The sequence below is a fragment of the Canis lupus genome, chromosome 4 (genome assembly GCF_011100685.1).
Source record: "Canis lupus familiaris isolate Mischka breed German Shepherd chromosome 4, alternate assembly UU_Cfam_GSD_1.0, whole genome shotgun sequence".
Lineage (NCBI taxonomy): Eukaryota > Metazoa > Chordata > Mammalia > Carnivora > Canidae > Canis > Canis lupus.
This window is the reverse complement of record NC_049225.1, coordinates 48,754,413-48,769,431: the sequence shown is the minus strand read 5'-3', so window position 1 is coordinate 48,769,431 and position 15,019 is coordinate 48,754,413. Positions and strand designations below refer to the sequence as shown.

The 15,019-nt window shown below is 37.7% G+C and overlaps 1 long non-coding RNA gene across 1 annotated transcript in view; it reads right to left on the bottom strand.

Moving 5' to 3' along the window:
• The window catches only part of LOC102155267, a 94,365-nt gene that overhangs the window by 25,500 nt on the left and 53,846 nt on the right, over positions 1–15,019 (bottom strand). Inside the window, exon 4 of the long non-coding RNA XR_005358295.1 lies at positions 13,715–13,823. This is a non-coding gene — a long non-coding RNA (uncharacterized LOC102155267). The remainder of the gene's footprint in view (positions 1–13,714; positions 13,824–15,019) is intronic.

Here is a 15,019-nt window from a genome sequence, read left to right as displayed (position 1 = left end):
ATTTTATTAAGACCTTATTTTTTAGAGCAGCTCTAGAATAACAGCAAAATTGAGAGGAAGGTACAGACTTTTCCCACATGCCCCCTGCCCCTATAGATGCACAGCCTCCTTCATTATCAACATCCCCCAACCAGAGTGGTACATGCATTATAATCAATGAATCTACATTCACACGTCATAATCTCCTTCAGTCCATAGTTCACATTAGTAAGGTTCATTCCTGGTATCACATATTCTATGGGTTTGGACAAATGCATAATGACATATATCCATCATTGCAGTATCACATAGAGTAATTTCACTGCCCTAAAAATCCTCTGTGCTCTGCTTCTTCATCTCCCCTCCAACCCCTAGGAACCACTGATCTCTTTGCTGTCTCCGTAACTTTGCCTTTTCCAGAATGTCATACAGTTGGAACTATATGGTATGTAACTGACATCATTTTAAGTGTGGCATAAGTGACTTCTTTTCGATCTTTCTAAACCAGGATCACCATTCCGGTAAGGTTTTCAGGTCAAAAATATCAAATAATCCTTCCTTTTAATAGGTTACTTCTCAGAGTATCCATGTTTATATCTGTAGTCTGCCTGCATTCAAGAATAAGCTAAAATAGTAGAATGATTTTGAGGCACCTGTATAGCTCAGTCAATGAAGCATTCAACTTCTAATTTTGGCTCAAGTCATGATCTCAGGGTTGTAAGATGAAGCCCCTCATCAGGCTCCAGGCTGGGTGTGAAGCCTGCTTAAGATTCTCTCTCTCTCCTTTTCCCTCTTCCCCACCTCCCTAAAAAAAATAAAAAATTAATTTTTTAAAGATTTTTATTTATCCATTCATGACAGACACACAGAGAGGCAGAGACGCACACAGAGGAAGAAGCAGGCTTCCTGTGGGGAGCCCGACGTGGGACTCGATCTGGGGAATCTGGGATCATGCCTTGAGCCAAAGGCAGACACTCAACTGCTGAGCTACTCGGGCATCCCAAGAAAATTTTTTTTAAAAAATTCAAAACAGTAGAATGACTTTCTATTTATCTCAATATTTTTATACTTCAAATAAATTCAAATATTCTAATTTTAAAGGAATTTGACAATTCAAGGACTATGACATAAAACTGCTCTTCCTCTTTTAAACTCAAGTTGCTCAAGACTTCCACAGATGCATTTCTCACATCAACCTCCCTCAATTTCTCATTATGTTGCTAAGGAATTCCTGAGAGACCAAGATGTACCACGTGAGCCCCTAGAGGGTTTATGCGCCACTAGATATTTCCAGGAGCCAGCACCCCTTGTCAGCAAATTTGAAGCAGCAAAGGTGAGTGTCTCAGAGGCTGCTGTTAAGCTTTTAAAATTCTCCTCCGTTTATTGCTATCTAAATGGTGGTTCTTTGAATTTTCCTTTAGAAAAGCACCATTTTTGAGAAAGAACCTAAGGACTGTTTTCCTCAGGGAAAAACTAGGTGTGCTACACCATTCCATTCACTTAAAAAAGTCAGAATTGGGCACAGGTCCAAGTAGAATGAAGAAGTTTGTTAAAATGTGTTTGAGATGCTTTGTTCCCAGGATGCTTCCTTCTTTCCCTGAAATTGCCTCCCCTTTTATATGTGTTTCAAGAAAGGGCTTCTGTTACTACATACTTAATTACTTTGAAACTTTGAGTAACTGAATATCAATCACTTCATCAATAAAAATGTGGATAAAAGACCTACCTCACTGACTTAATGTAAGTCTTGAAAATGAAATTGAAAAATCTTATGCAATTATCATGTTACATGCTGATACAAGCTGGTTTCATGCTGCTTAGACGAGAGGCTGTCTTTGCCTTTCCCACCTCCCAAACAGCCCAGCCCAGACTGGTTTCCAGCTCCACCATTCTTCTGAAACGAGTCAGGCCAAGATCGCTAATGACCTTCCTGCTACAAAGATCTATTGGACATTTTCAGTCCTCTTCTCTTTAGATACCTGGAAATTGAAGCAATAATTGATTGCTTTCTTGAAACACTCTTTCCTAAACATAGGCTTTGCTCTTCCACTCTCTTAGTATGTTACAACTTTCTGGTAACTCCTCAGCCTTCTTTGTAATTCCTCAGCCTTCTTCGTTAGCTCATTCTTTTTTCTTTAAGATTTTAAGATTTTATTTATTTATTTATTCATGAGAGACACAGAGAAAGAGGCAGAGACATAGGCAGAGACTCAATCCCAGGACCCCAGGATCACGACCTGAGCCACAGGCATTTGCTCAGCCATTGAGACACCCAGGTGCCCCTCATTCTGTCTGTTAATTTAAATGTTTTCTAAATTTCTCAAAGGTTTTAGTTAAGTAAGAAATTAGCAGAGATATAGGGTTCATTTTTGTTGTTATTATTACCTCATACATGTAGAGGAAGAACACACTCCCCTCTACCTTCATAGAGAAAATTCAGAAGTATTTACACTTGTTGAAAAACAAAGATATCAATTTAAATATTATTTCCAGGGCAATGCATTATTTTTTAAAAAACAATGAGATATACAGACATTTTAGAGGTTAAAGGTTATCTTCACAGAATCTGTCAATATATGATGTCCCAGTGCCTTATAGATGCCATTGTTAAAAATATTCACTGCAAAGACAATTTTATGATGCAAAGCAGAACCTGCTTTTCTGCCAGCTACAAAAGAAGGTAGAATTTTTTTTTTCCTTGTGGCCTAAGATTTCTTGCACCAGCAATTAGAGGAGGCTACAGTTTGAAGGCTAATACTAGAATTCGACTAGTTAACTCAGTAAAAGAACCCACGACTGAAGGTTCTTAGGCTGGGTAGGACGGGGTATAATAGGATTTTAACAAGTGTGAACACATAATGTTTTGCATTTCTAAATATTTAAGGGCCTCTGTATTCATTTCTAGGCCCCTACTACTGTTCTTTTTCTCTATATGCCTTACTGCATGATTATATCTATTCATGTGGCCTTAATTAACTTCTCTTTGCAAGGGACCCCCAGAATATATCTCTCACTTGGCTACTCTTCTGAGCTCCTGAGAGGTATTTTATGATCACTTGCTTGGAATCTCCAATTAGAAGTTTCACAAGCACCTCAAAATGAATATATCCAAAACAGAACTCTTGATTTTTGGTCCCTATAGACTTTCTGTCCCTCTAGTCATTGACATCTAACTAAATGGCACCATCCTACAACTACCAGTTTTCCAAACCAGAAATCTAAGAATCATTCTTGATTCTCCTCTTTTCTTCACACTTCACATTTATCCACTCATCATCAAGTTCTATCCTATATCTAACCTGTGTCTTGGTTCCACCAGCTTTTCTACAGCTCCATGGCCATCACCAAGTCCAGGTCATGATGGTCTCCTGCCTGTGCCACTGTAACCGATCTCATACTTTCATTCTTGCCTCAAGCCAATCCATTCTCCCTACAACCATCAGCATGATCCTTTTAAAACCATAAATAAGAGCATTTAAGCCCCTTGCTGAAATATTTTTATGGTTTTCCCTTCCATTTGCAAAATCATCTAACCTCTTTAATGTGTCCCCAAGAACCTACATGCTCTGGTGGCTGCCTCTTTATTCTTTCTAACCTCATTCCATCCTTTTCTCCTTCTCACTGACAACACTATAATCACACTAGCTTTCTTCAATTCCTCTAACACACCAAGTTCTTTCCCACATCAGAACCTGTAAACACACTAGCCCCTGGAGCATCCTTCTTCTCACCTTTAAACAACTGCCACCATTTCAACCCTCCGCTTGACTATCATCTCTTCAGAGAGGCTTCCTGAAGCATCACCTTTAAGAAGAATCTCCCTGTTAACCTCCCTTCATGTCTCTCTGTTGTCTTTCCTCGTGACATTTATCTTAAATTTTGCTATGCATTTCCTTATTTACTTATTTGTCATTGTCTGACTTATCCATAAGACTTAACTGTGTGATCATAACTAGTTCATTCTTCATAACACATCAGCCAAAAACCCCAGTACTAGGCCTAGATTCCATAATGTGGTCATAAAAATCCTGTTCACAAATGAATTTACAAATTTTAGGATTGTGCAAAACAGAAAATACTTGTAAATATTTTCTCTAGTTCCTCAATGGTAAAAAGAGAAAAATCTTCAACTATTTTTGTGATCATAGTAATTCTTTGATATGATGGGAAAAGCGAAGAGTGAGGGCTGTCCTGTGCATTGTAGCCTGTTAAGCATTATTTCTGACAGTAGCATTGCCCTCCCTCGCCTCCAACATCCAAAAATGTCTCCAGATATTGCCAAATGTTCACTAGAGGGCAAAGTCATACCTGAATGCAAAATTGCTGACCTACATAATAAATACTTAATATACCAATTTATCCGCCCTTCCAAAAAAAATAAATTAGGAAGTTAATTCACCAAGAGCATTATTTTAAGGTTCGAAGTGGCATATAATTAGGAGTAGAAAGGAGAGCAAATATAGCAAACAGACCTCCAATTAATACTAAAGTAGACTTTTGGGTTGTAAACACCTTGTTGATCTGCTTTCCTGGGTATGAATATATTCACTTTAAAAGATAACAGTAATTATATTCCCATCAAAGCTAACATTAATTAATGTCAATAAACTGGAAAGGACAGTTACACTAAGTTTACAAAAATTCTTTGAGGCATGGAATTATTTTTCCCAGTTTTCAGAAAGCTTTATATAAAATGCTTGGTTTCTAACTATATTGGTATATCAGTAAGGCTTTTAGACAAATTAATTTTAAGTAATGGATTTATATGTCATAGTTAGCTCTTCCAGTAAAATTTCAGAATTACATAAACATTCTAGATTTTAGTTGGTCTTTAATAATTCATACAATGTGCATCCCTCTCTGACTGCAATGGGTGTTTCATTCTGAATATGAATAATTTTCTCATATTTCATGCATCAGCTTGTCTTATTTCTTAATCAAATTCATTTGTCTTCTGGACCAGGTGTAGCTTTGGGCTGTCCTAGAGGTAAACCCAAAGTTATGTTTAGAAAATACCAAAGCATTATCATTAAACTCACATAAGCAGAAGATGGAAAACCTACCCAAGACAAAATAATACCTATCTATTATAAATTAGTCTTTGCTATGAGGCTGGTTCTGTACTAAATCCTTCAAAGACTTACATCACTTATGTTTTATAACAGTCCTTTGCGATGCAGGGGACTATTACATCCATACCACTACAATGGAGTAAACAAATAAAGTAACTCACCTAAGCCATTATATAAAGTCAAGAGTGGAAACCTAGATTTTGCTGACTCCAAAAACCAAATTATTAACAACCACATTATATCTACTGCTTGGTGGGGCTGAGATCAAGCCATATTACACATCTCCGATGGCCATTCCAGTCATGATACCTGGTCACTGATTTTTCTTAAAAAACATGTGAGATTTAAGAGAAGCCTCATCTTTCATACTAGAGGAGCCATAAACTAGAGGTGATCTGAGTCATGTATATTGGGTTCCATATCTGTCCATATATCTTGGACTGAGTAAGACAAGACATCTAGGAAGTTGAGAAAGAATGCCATCAACTCTTACTGGTCCTCCCAGAATTCAACCTTTAGTTTTTAGCCATGTGGGCTAGGGTAATCACTCATCTTGACATGCCCAGGACCATCTTCTTTTAGCAGTGAAAGTCCTGTATCTGGGAAATGCTATCTATGGATGTGTTCCTTCTCTCTACCTTCTACCAAATCTCTCTGATGCCAGCTGCCCTTCTGCATCTCCAGATGTGGCTTTTTGTTCATTTATTTTTAAGATTTTATTTATTTATTTGACAGAGAGAGAGTGATAGAGCCCAGCAGGTGGAGAGAGAGAAGCAGACTCCCCACTGAGCAGGGAGCTCAATGCAGGGCTTGATCCCAGGACCCTGGGATCATGGCCTGAGCTGAAGACATTTAACCCACTGAGCCACCCAGGTGCCCCTTTTTGTTCATTTGTTGAGGAAACATTCTGACTTTACTATGTGACCAGCATTATACTAGCTGCAAAGGATAGCAAGGCAAAAAAAAAAAAAAAAAAAAAAATCAAATATCCCTACAGGCATCATCTCTCTGCTGTATTATCCTTTCAAACTGATATCCACCATTTTAAACACAAGACAGGACTAAGACCCACCACCTGCCATCATACTCTATAAATACTAGGTCCCATCTGCCCACCTCTTCTTCCTCAGCTAGTTGCTCTAGCAACTGCCTTGTGTCCGACTGCCATGTATACAAAGGCTACTCTATTCACCCACTGATTAAACTCCTCATCCCATACTGACAAAGGTTTCAGTACTCTCTTCTGGATATAAATCTATCACTTCTTACTTCTTGTGACACGTTTCAGAGGACTTTAGGGAACATGATCATTTTCTTTACAGTGTTGATGATCTTCAACCTTCAATTATTCTGAGAAAAACTGGATTAAGTTATTTATCAAAAACTGGTATAGACATTTCTTATGAAAGAAAGCAGGAATGATTGAAAAGAAAAAACAAAAGGAAATAGATTACAAAAAGAAGACTACCTTGCTAAGAAGGGAGCAAGAAGTGACTAAAAGCAAATGAAATGCCTCAGGAGAACTGATGAGTTAATGGTGTGTTTTCTCAAAATCTAGACCATAGATCCTCAAGTGAAACACCAGGAGAAAAAAAATGGGTATCAGAGGATCTCCCTTTTAAAAGATAATTGCAATTTCTAGAAATCACAATACTGGTACCCAAAAGCAGAGCCAGCAACATTCACATTATTCTGCTTATAAGCAAAATAAAAAGCAGGAAGTTTAAGGATGTCAAATGACAGCATCTTCTTGTGTTAATGCAATTAGTGGTGGTGGTGATAGTATCTTCAAAACAGACATTTAAATCCAAGCAGGAAGAATTCTAGTAAGAAAAAAATCACAGCCCCAAAATAAGCCACCCAAAGAGAAGAGTAAGTCCATCACATTCCATGGTACATTATAAAATCATGCTCCTTCAATCTTTCCTTCTCTTTTAGAATAAAGAAAAAGTTGAGGAGAGTATGGGTTTGGTTACACATTTATCTGTACTGCTGAATTATTACTGCCCTGTCTCTAGACAGCATTTAGAGCTGGCCTTTATTTATGCATAACTTTCATGCGGATTCATCTCTTCCAATTCAAAGAGGAGAGTAAGGGTTTAGTATGAGCAATTAGACCCATCTTGTCTCTCAGCCTCTGGAAATGATCATATCTACAGAACTCTATATTAATGTATAAAGTCTCCTATTATTCCCATAACAAAGTACTATGAATTGAATAGCCTAAAATAACACAAATTTATCTCTTAAAATTTGAAGATCAGAAGTCAAAATGAGTTTTGAGGGATGAACATTAAGGTGTTGGAAAGGCTAGTTCCTCCCTAGAGTTTTCAGGGGAGAATGTGTTCTCAGCCTCTTCAGATTCTAGAGGCTGCAACATTCTTGGCTCCTGTCAGCATTACTCCAGTACCTGCTCCATCATCACACAGCCTTTCTCCACCTTTGACCTTGCCGCCCTCTTCCAAGGATGATTGTGATTACCTTTAGTGTCCACAGGGTAATATAGGGTAATCTTACCACCTCAAGACCCTTAACTCAATCACACCTCCAAAGTTTCCTGGCAACATTTTAATCTTCATGTGCTCTAGGGACGAGAATGTAGACATCTTTGAAAGATCCCAATTCAGCCTACCACAATAAGGAAAATGGAATTCCCACTGGACACTTAGAAAGAGGAGCAAAATTTTAAATAAGAATTTAAGAATAATCATATGAACAGTTACAGAACCCTAGATAGCTTTCCAGATGGAGTGGAGCATGTATGGATGAAAAACAGACATGCACTGTCATTTGTAGGAAGGCTAATTTACAACATGGTACAATTAGGCCAGATCCAGGAAAACTGGACCTGGAATTTAAAAAAATAAGGTGTAGCCCTAGTTTCACCACTTGCCAGCTCTGTGAGACCTCATATTAATTACTCCACATCTCTAAACCTGCTATATTCTCTGTACAGCAAGGACACTTAGCCTCTTCATAGTGCTATTGTAAGTATAAAATATAATCCATGCAAAACATAAGCTCAATACATGGAATTTAGTAAGTAATCTATAAATTTTAACTATTCATATGATATTAATGATAGTAATAATTTCAATCATTAAACTTGTGAAATAATTGACTATATTAGTCAGGAAGATTTGGGATTTCCTGGGGTTGTTCTGTTTTTTTTTAAGTCAGACTAGAAAATTGTTTTTCTCAGAGACTGCCATAATTTTTAGAATCAGAAGGGTTCATTTTTGCCTGAGGCCTACCTCTAGCAAACAAGAAGAAATTATTGATCTCCAACTGGTTATGCAACCCTATACCCTTCATAGCAGAGATTAAAAAGACTAAGATGTCTTCTCTGTCCACAAGAGCCTTACACTATAGTTAATGTTGACAAGACTAACTTATTTAAAACACAGCAAAATAAGAGACAATATCAAGTTGAGTCTAAATTATACAGAATGAATTATAAATACAACAGTCCAGGAGAAAAACAGATTAGTATGGAATATAGTAGTTATGCCAGACAACAGGCATAAACTAGAACTTGAAGGATAAGTAATATTTGGATAGCGATGAAGAGGGCATTGTGAGACATGGAAAATTGAATGAGCAGAGAGGCAAAGGCCAGAGGTCAAAGAGAGAGCAATCACTGTGGCCTGCTGCCAAACCTATGAAGGTTAAAGACTAATGTAAGGAAGCAGGTTCTGGAAGAAAAAAAATGTGGCAGGGGTTAAGAGTAGGGAGTTAGGAGTCACAAAGTTTGAGTTTGGATGAGGTCTTCATGCTAGCTTTGTGACATTAGACAAGTCCTTTGATTTCTTTGATCCTCAGTTTTCTTGCCTATAAAATATGGTTGATAATATCTATTTCATTGTACTGCCGCAAGATTAGAGAAGACAATAAATGTAAAACATTTAGCACAATGCCTGGTATATATTGATAATATAACAAATGCCATTTCTAGTAATAGTTGTACCAGTAATAATAGTAGTAGACTAATCATGCTTAATTGGAGAATCACAGACACTCAAACAGAATAGGCTGTAGAGATTATTTTTATCCAGGCCCCTCATTTAACAGGGAAGATAACTCAAGTCTGGAGACATAAAAGGATTTGCTTAATCTTCCATTGGATGACTCAGAATCCACTGTTCTGTCCACTTCACTTGTCAGATTCATAATTTCTACTTCCAAAATAACTAGTTGTTGGTGCTCTTAAATATGCTATATTACTGCTACCTTGATATGATATGAGAAAGCCAAATTCTACAAATAGAAGTTTTCAACCCTACAATAACCACTCCACCAAGACTAGAAGCTGAACAAGGCCACTATGGACTCAAACTCATTGGCCTGGTCTTCCTCCAGGTCAGCCTCTTACCCATCTTTCAGCTAGAAAAATTCTACTTTGGTCTCTTGAAGTTTAAACTAAATCCATTAAAAATCTCTTGTACATATTTGAGGGTTTTTTTAATGCTCTGGAATTTCTCATCCCTGGAAATAAATGTAAAAATAATTTCACAAAACACTTGGTGTGATTCCTAATAAAAACATTCTGAAACACAAATTCTTTAAGGAGTTGGTGCAGTAAAGGATCAACAAATCATGTTCTTATACTGTCCCCTTCTGGTAGATGGCTGGAAGAGACAGCCTTGCATGGTTTAAGAAACTAGTTCAATTTCATTTCAAATAAAATCTCTCTTTTGTAGTCTCCTTGCCCCAGCCCTGTTAACAGGCAGCTGTAGGTAATTTCCTTGCTAGAAATAGTTATCCTGGATGAGTAACTCATTAATGTTGAAATGAAGACAGATTTGGTGCAGTAAGTAGGAAAAAAATTTACTCAGCTGTCTGCATCAGGCAGGAGCACTAATGCTGGGAAGAAACAGAACCTGTTTCTTGATTTCTGAGAATGGATGGTGGGAAATTTCCTCAGATGCTGAGGTTAGCTAAATCATAGAAGGATTCCATTAAACATAAGGTAAGCAGCAGGAATAGGGACTTTGTCTATCCAGTTCCCTGCCATATCCCCATTACCTAGCCCAACATCTAGTACACAGTGCTTGAGGAGTAGTTGTTGAATAAATGAAAGAATGAATAGATGAATAAATGAAGTAAACTAAATACTTCTGGATACCATGCACTCTGACTTCTCTTTCTCCCTCTCTATACTTTAGGTGCAAACTACCTAGCAAAGGCCCATTTTAACATTGGGGTATTACCTTGGTTCCCTAGGTTTCTGCCATGGTACCATGACCATGTAATTGCACAATCTCTTTTAAAAATCTTATTGGTGAGCCCTTGACAAACTGAGGGTGTGAGTCAACAAGGGTGGGAAGTAAATATTCTTAGCAACCAGGCTTTGTAATGCTTGGATTAGTAACAAGGTAATGGATAAAGGATACAGCCCACTGGAATCCTTAGAGGTAAGCTGTGTGAGGAACCACTTAACAAGTTGCCAACACAAAGCAAGAAAAGTCAAAAAGGCAATGCAAGACACAATGAGTGTCTTTTTCACAGTGAAAAAGCGAAAAGGAAACATATTCTGGATAGGAGGAAAAGATAACAAAATGGCACCTGAAGATGTGATTACTCATCAAAACAAAACACATCCATGAGTCTTATCAATAGAGTGGAACTCTGGGAGATACTTTTCCCTTCTCTCTTCTCTTTTTTTTTCTGTATCTCACCATCTTTTACCTACCAAACACTGCCTGAACTTATATTGTAACCAACTATCTTGAATCCGCTTCCCTAAAGATCTTTTCATTTCTGTTTTTTTTAAGCAAAGGCCCTTTTAACCTTTCTACATTGGTGGATACCAAGCTGGTATCCATGGCTCTATATATTCCTAAACGAAGACAAGCAATTCTCCGTGTATTTGTTTTTTGATTATGATTTTGCACGTAAGACAATAGAGGGAGCATATGTGGAATCGCAAAAGGTGCTGGGACATAAAAATATCTGAACCAGAAGTTTGCAGTTTAATAAGAATTGTACCAAGAGGTACTGAGTATGTGGTTTTAGAAAAGGAGCAATTCTATGGATCATAGCCTCATTCTTAGTACTTAGAGATTGAGGACTGGCTTACAATTTATTCTGAAACACAGAGCTATTAGCCCCAATTCCTCCCTCCTTCCTAGCCCCAATATACCTGATCATGCATCTCCAAGAGAAAGTGACATTCCCCACCCCCACCCCCACCCCACGGTTAGAGGGAGAACTGCACTGTCATTGGGGCTTATATTTGCCTGACCTTTTGCATACTCACATTAGGCAATGATGACTATTTCTGGACTGCAAAATACTAACTGAAGAACAGATAGATTATATAGTGTGCCTTCTAAGTGGCATGTTGCTATGGTTTCTCACTGAAAAACAGAATTCTCACCATTAGGTCATCCAAAATCTGCAGGATTGAACCAAAATGTTTCTGCAAAGTAATGGACTGTCCTTTGAACACAATTCCATCTATACGATCAAATCCAGTCTCAAATTATCAGGAAACATGGTATGTTTGTGAAAGAACATATTTATTGAATGCAGTAAGATTTGCAGGACATTTAGACTAACACTAAGGCACTGACCTCTGTTAATAAGGGACCTTTCCAGTATTTATTATCTATGTCCTTTATGCCAAAAAGTTTTTGAAGCTGAACCACCTGGGCATGCCAATGGTAGCACAGCACTCCTGTGCTTATAACCTTCCAAAAGCTTCCCACTGCTCTTAAGATCAAATCCAAATCCTTTCTCATGGCCTGCTATTCCCTGTATGGTCAAACCCCCTCACCTCACTTCACCCCACCCTTCCCCCCCAATTCACAATCTGCTACATGACCTTCTTTTACTTCATTCAAAGCTTCCTGTAAAACATCAGTTTTTCCTTGCAGTAGGGTCTTTGTACATACTATTTTTTTTTTTTTTTTGCTTTGAATGCCCTTCAATTCCTGATCTACCTGAACTCTTACAAATCTTCCAGGTCTCATATTAAATACCACATTCTGGGGCACCTGGATGGCTCAGTCAGTTAAGCATCCAACCCTTGATTTCAGCTCAGATCATGATCTTAGGGTCATGAGATAAAGGCCCATGCTTAAGATTCTCTCTTTTGCCCCCTCCCACCTCAAAAAAACAAATAAACAAACAAACTATATTCTGGGATACCTATCACCCCAATCTACATTAAGTTGTCATTTATACCCTCATCTGACAGAACTCTGAACTTTCATTTCAGAGCGTGCATCAATATCTGAAATTAGCTGTATATTCCTGATATATATATATATATATATATATATATATATATATATATCCTCTATTAAAATAAAGCCTTGAAGTCATGGGTAATGACTTTTGGTCTGCTATATTCCCAGAACCTACTATAAAACTTAGTAGTAGGTATTCAATTGTGAATGAATGAATCAGCCCACTGACTTCAATCCCATTACTTAGTAACTAAGAGGGACTGGATATCTATTTACCCACTTATCCACTGAGCAAGTATTAAAACTGAGGAAAATTCAATTAGATCTTGTCCTCAGCTACCTTATAAATATAATATGGGGAAATATGCCAGTAAAAACAAAGAGCTGTGTACAAATGAAACAGTAACTTGCATGGAAAATTTTTTTCTTATCTCTGGGAACCTACCTATGATCATGGGTAATTAACGCCTACACATTGCAGAGTTGTGCTAGACACATCTCTGAAGAGCTTGCTAAAAGGTAACCAGTCTACTAGTAACTCTTATCATCACAAAATTCCAACTAGTATAAAAGAAACACAGAGATTCAGTAAGGAAGAGAGAGTACATGTGGGGTATTTGTGTGACTAGAGTGCTATGACATTTATCCCCTCTTTTTTCAAACCACATGAAGGGTCAGCAAGAGAATCCTTTAGGGAAATTGGAGAACACACATCCAGGTTTGTGGGAGGGGAGGCAAGAGCTTACACAGAAAGATAGCTGAGCCAGAAACATCCCAAAATGACTCCTGCCTCAAGACAAAGAGAACATCAGGAATGCATTGCCAATGGGCAGGAGCTAAGGGGATATCAACAGCCTAAGAGGGCTGCTCTTGTTCTTCACAGAGTATCAGAAAGGCCCTTATCTGTGCCCCACAATAGGAAGAGCCAGAAGGTTACCCTTGTCGTGAAAGAAAGCACCAGTAATTAAATTGACCAGCATCAGGGATGCCTGGGCAGCTCAGAGATTGAGCATCTGCCTTCAGCTCAGGGCGTAATCCTGGAGTTCTGGGATCAAGTCTTGCATCGGGCTCCCTGCAGGGAGCCTGCTTCTCCGTCTATGTCTCTGTCTTCTGTCTGTGTCTCTCATGAATAAATAAATAAAATCTTTTAAAAAATTGACCAGCATCAGACAAGTAATATTTTGCCCTTTCTCTGTAAATTTGGTGTGCATGTGCATACACACACACACTCTATGCTCAACCCTGGAAGAGCCAGAAAGAAGCAGCAGAGTGAATGGAAGGATCAGATGGAGAAGCAGAAGCAAACAATGAACCACATTGCCTTTCCCACTGGCAGACTGGGGAATCAAGGGTCGGGCCTGGCAGAGAGGAGGACGGATAGAGAGAAACCTTGAATTGGATGAGAGATTAAAGTTCTGATTTAGGTTGTACTAAAATTCACAATTCCTGATCATGAGACTGTTCAAATACCTAAAAGTATGTGACATCTGCTGAAGATATCTTCTGAGTTGGAGAAGGCGATCCAGAGTCTAGCTGAAGGCAGTGTTTGGAAAATAATAATGCTGATTGCTGATTCTACCTTCTCAAGTCCAATTAACCAACCATATAAAACAGAAAATTATAAGTTCAATTTGAAGAGTAAAAATAAAGTACAATAGGCTATCTAAGTTGATGTAATCAACTAAAACCCTTCTCTGCTTAGGAAATTACTTAACCTAACAACCAATGTTGTAGAAATATTAGAAATAATAGTATCATACTTGTACCTATTACATATGTAAAATGTATTCATATTTTTCTCTTCCTTTGGCAGAAATTATTCACGAAAAAGATAAATTTCTCATCAAGTCCCAGGAAAATTGTGCATCCTGCAATTGTGAATAATTCAATAATTTTTGTGAATGTAAAATGACAGTATATTACATCTGAATATGTTGTCCTATGCAAAGAACTTCAATGACAAATGTCTCAACTCAATCATAACCACCCTAGATAATTGGTAGAGAAAATGTTACAGGCCTCCTGTTTTACAAGCAAGGAATGTGAGACCAAAACAGGGGTCTGCAATTTATGATTCACTACCTATTTTTGTATGGTCCATGAACTAAAAATGGTTTTCACATTTTTAATTTATTGAAAAAAATCCAAAGACAAATAATATCTCATGACACATGAAAATTATATGTAATTCAAACTTCATGATTTACAAAGTTTTATTGAAACGTAACCTATGTTGTTCATTTACATATTGTTTATAGCTGCTTCCATACTGCAATAACAGAAATGAGTAATAGTGACAAAGATTATAGCTGGCAAAGCCTAAAATATTTACTATTTTTCCATTAGGAAAATATTTCCTGGGGCACCTGGGAGGCTCAGTAGTTGGGTGCCTGCCTTTGGCTCAGGTCACAATCCCGGGATCTGGGATCAAGTCCCACTCACATTTGGCTTTCTGCAAGAAGCCTGCTTTTGCTTCTCCCTCAGCCTATGTCTCTATTTACCTCTGTGGCTCTCTCAGTCTGTGTCTCTCATGAATAAATAAATAAATCTAAAAAAAAAAAAAAAAAGAAAAGAATATTTCCTGATCCCTGCTCTAAAAGGTCAAATGATAGCTAATTTTACATGCTTAGTTAGCTGCAAAATCATCATAAAACCACTGACTCAGGACATAAATCATTTCACCAAATTTCCTATCTATATATATTGGTAGTATTTATGTGTTTTTATTTCCCCCTTCTACTGGGCCACCAAATTTTCTTCTGGAAAACAAAAGTT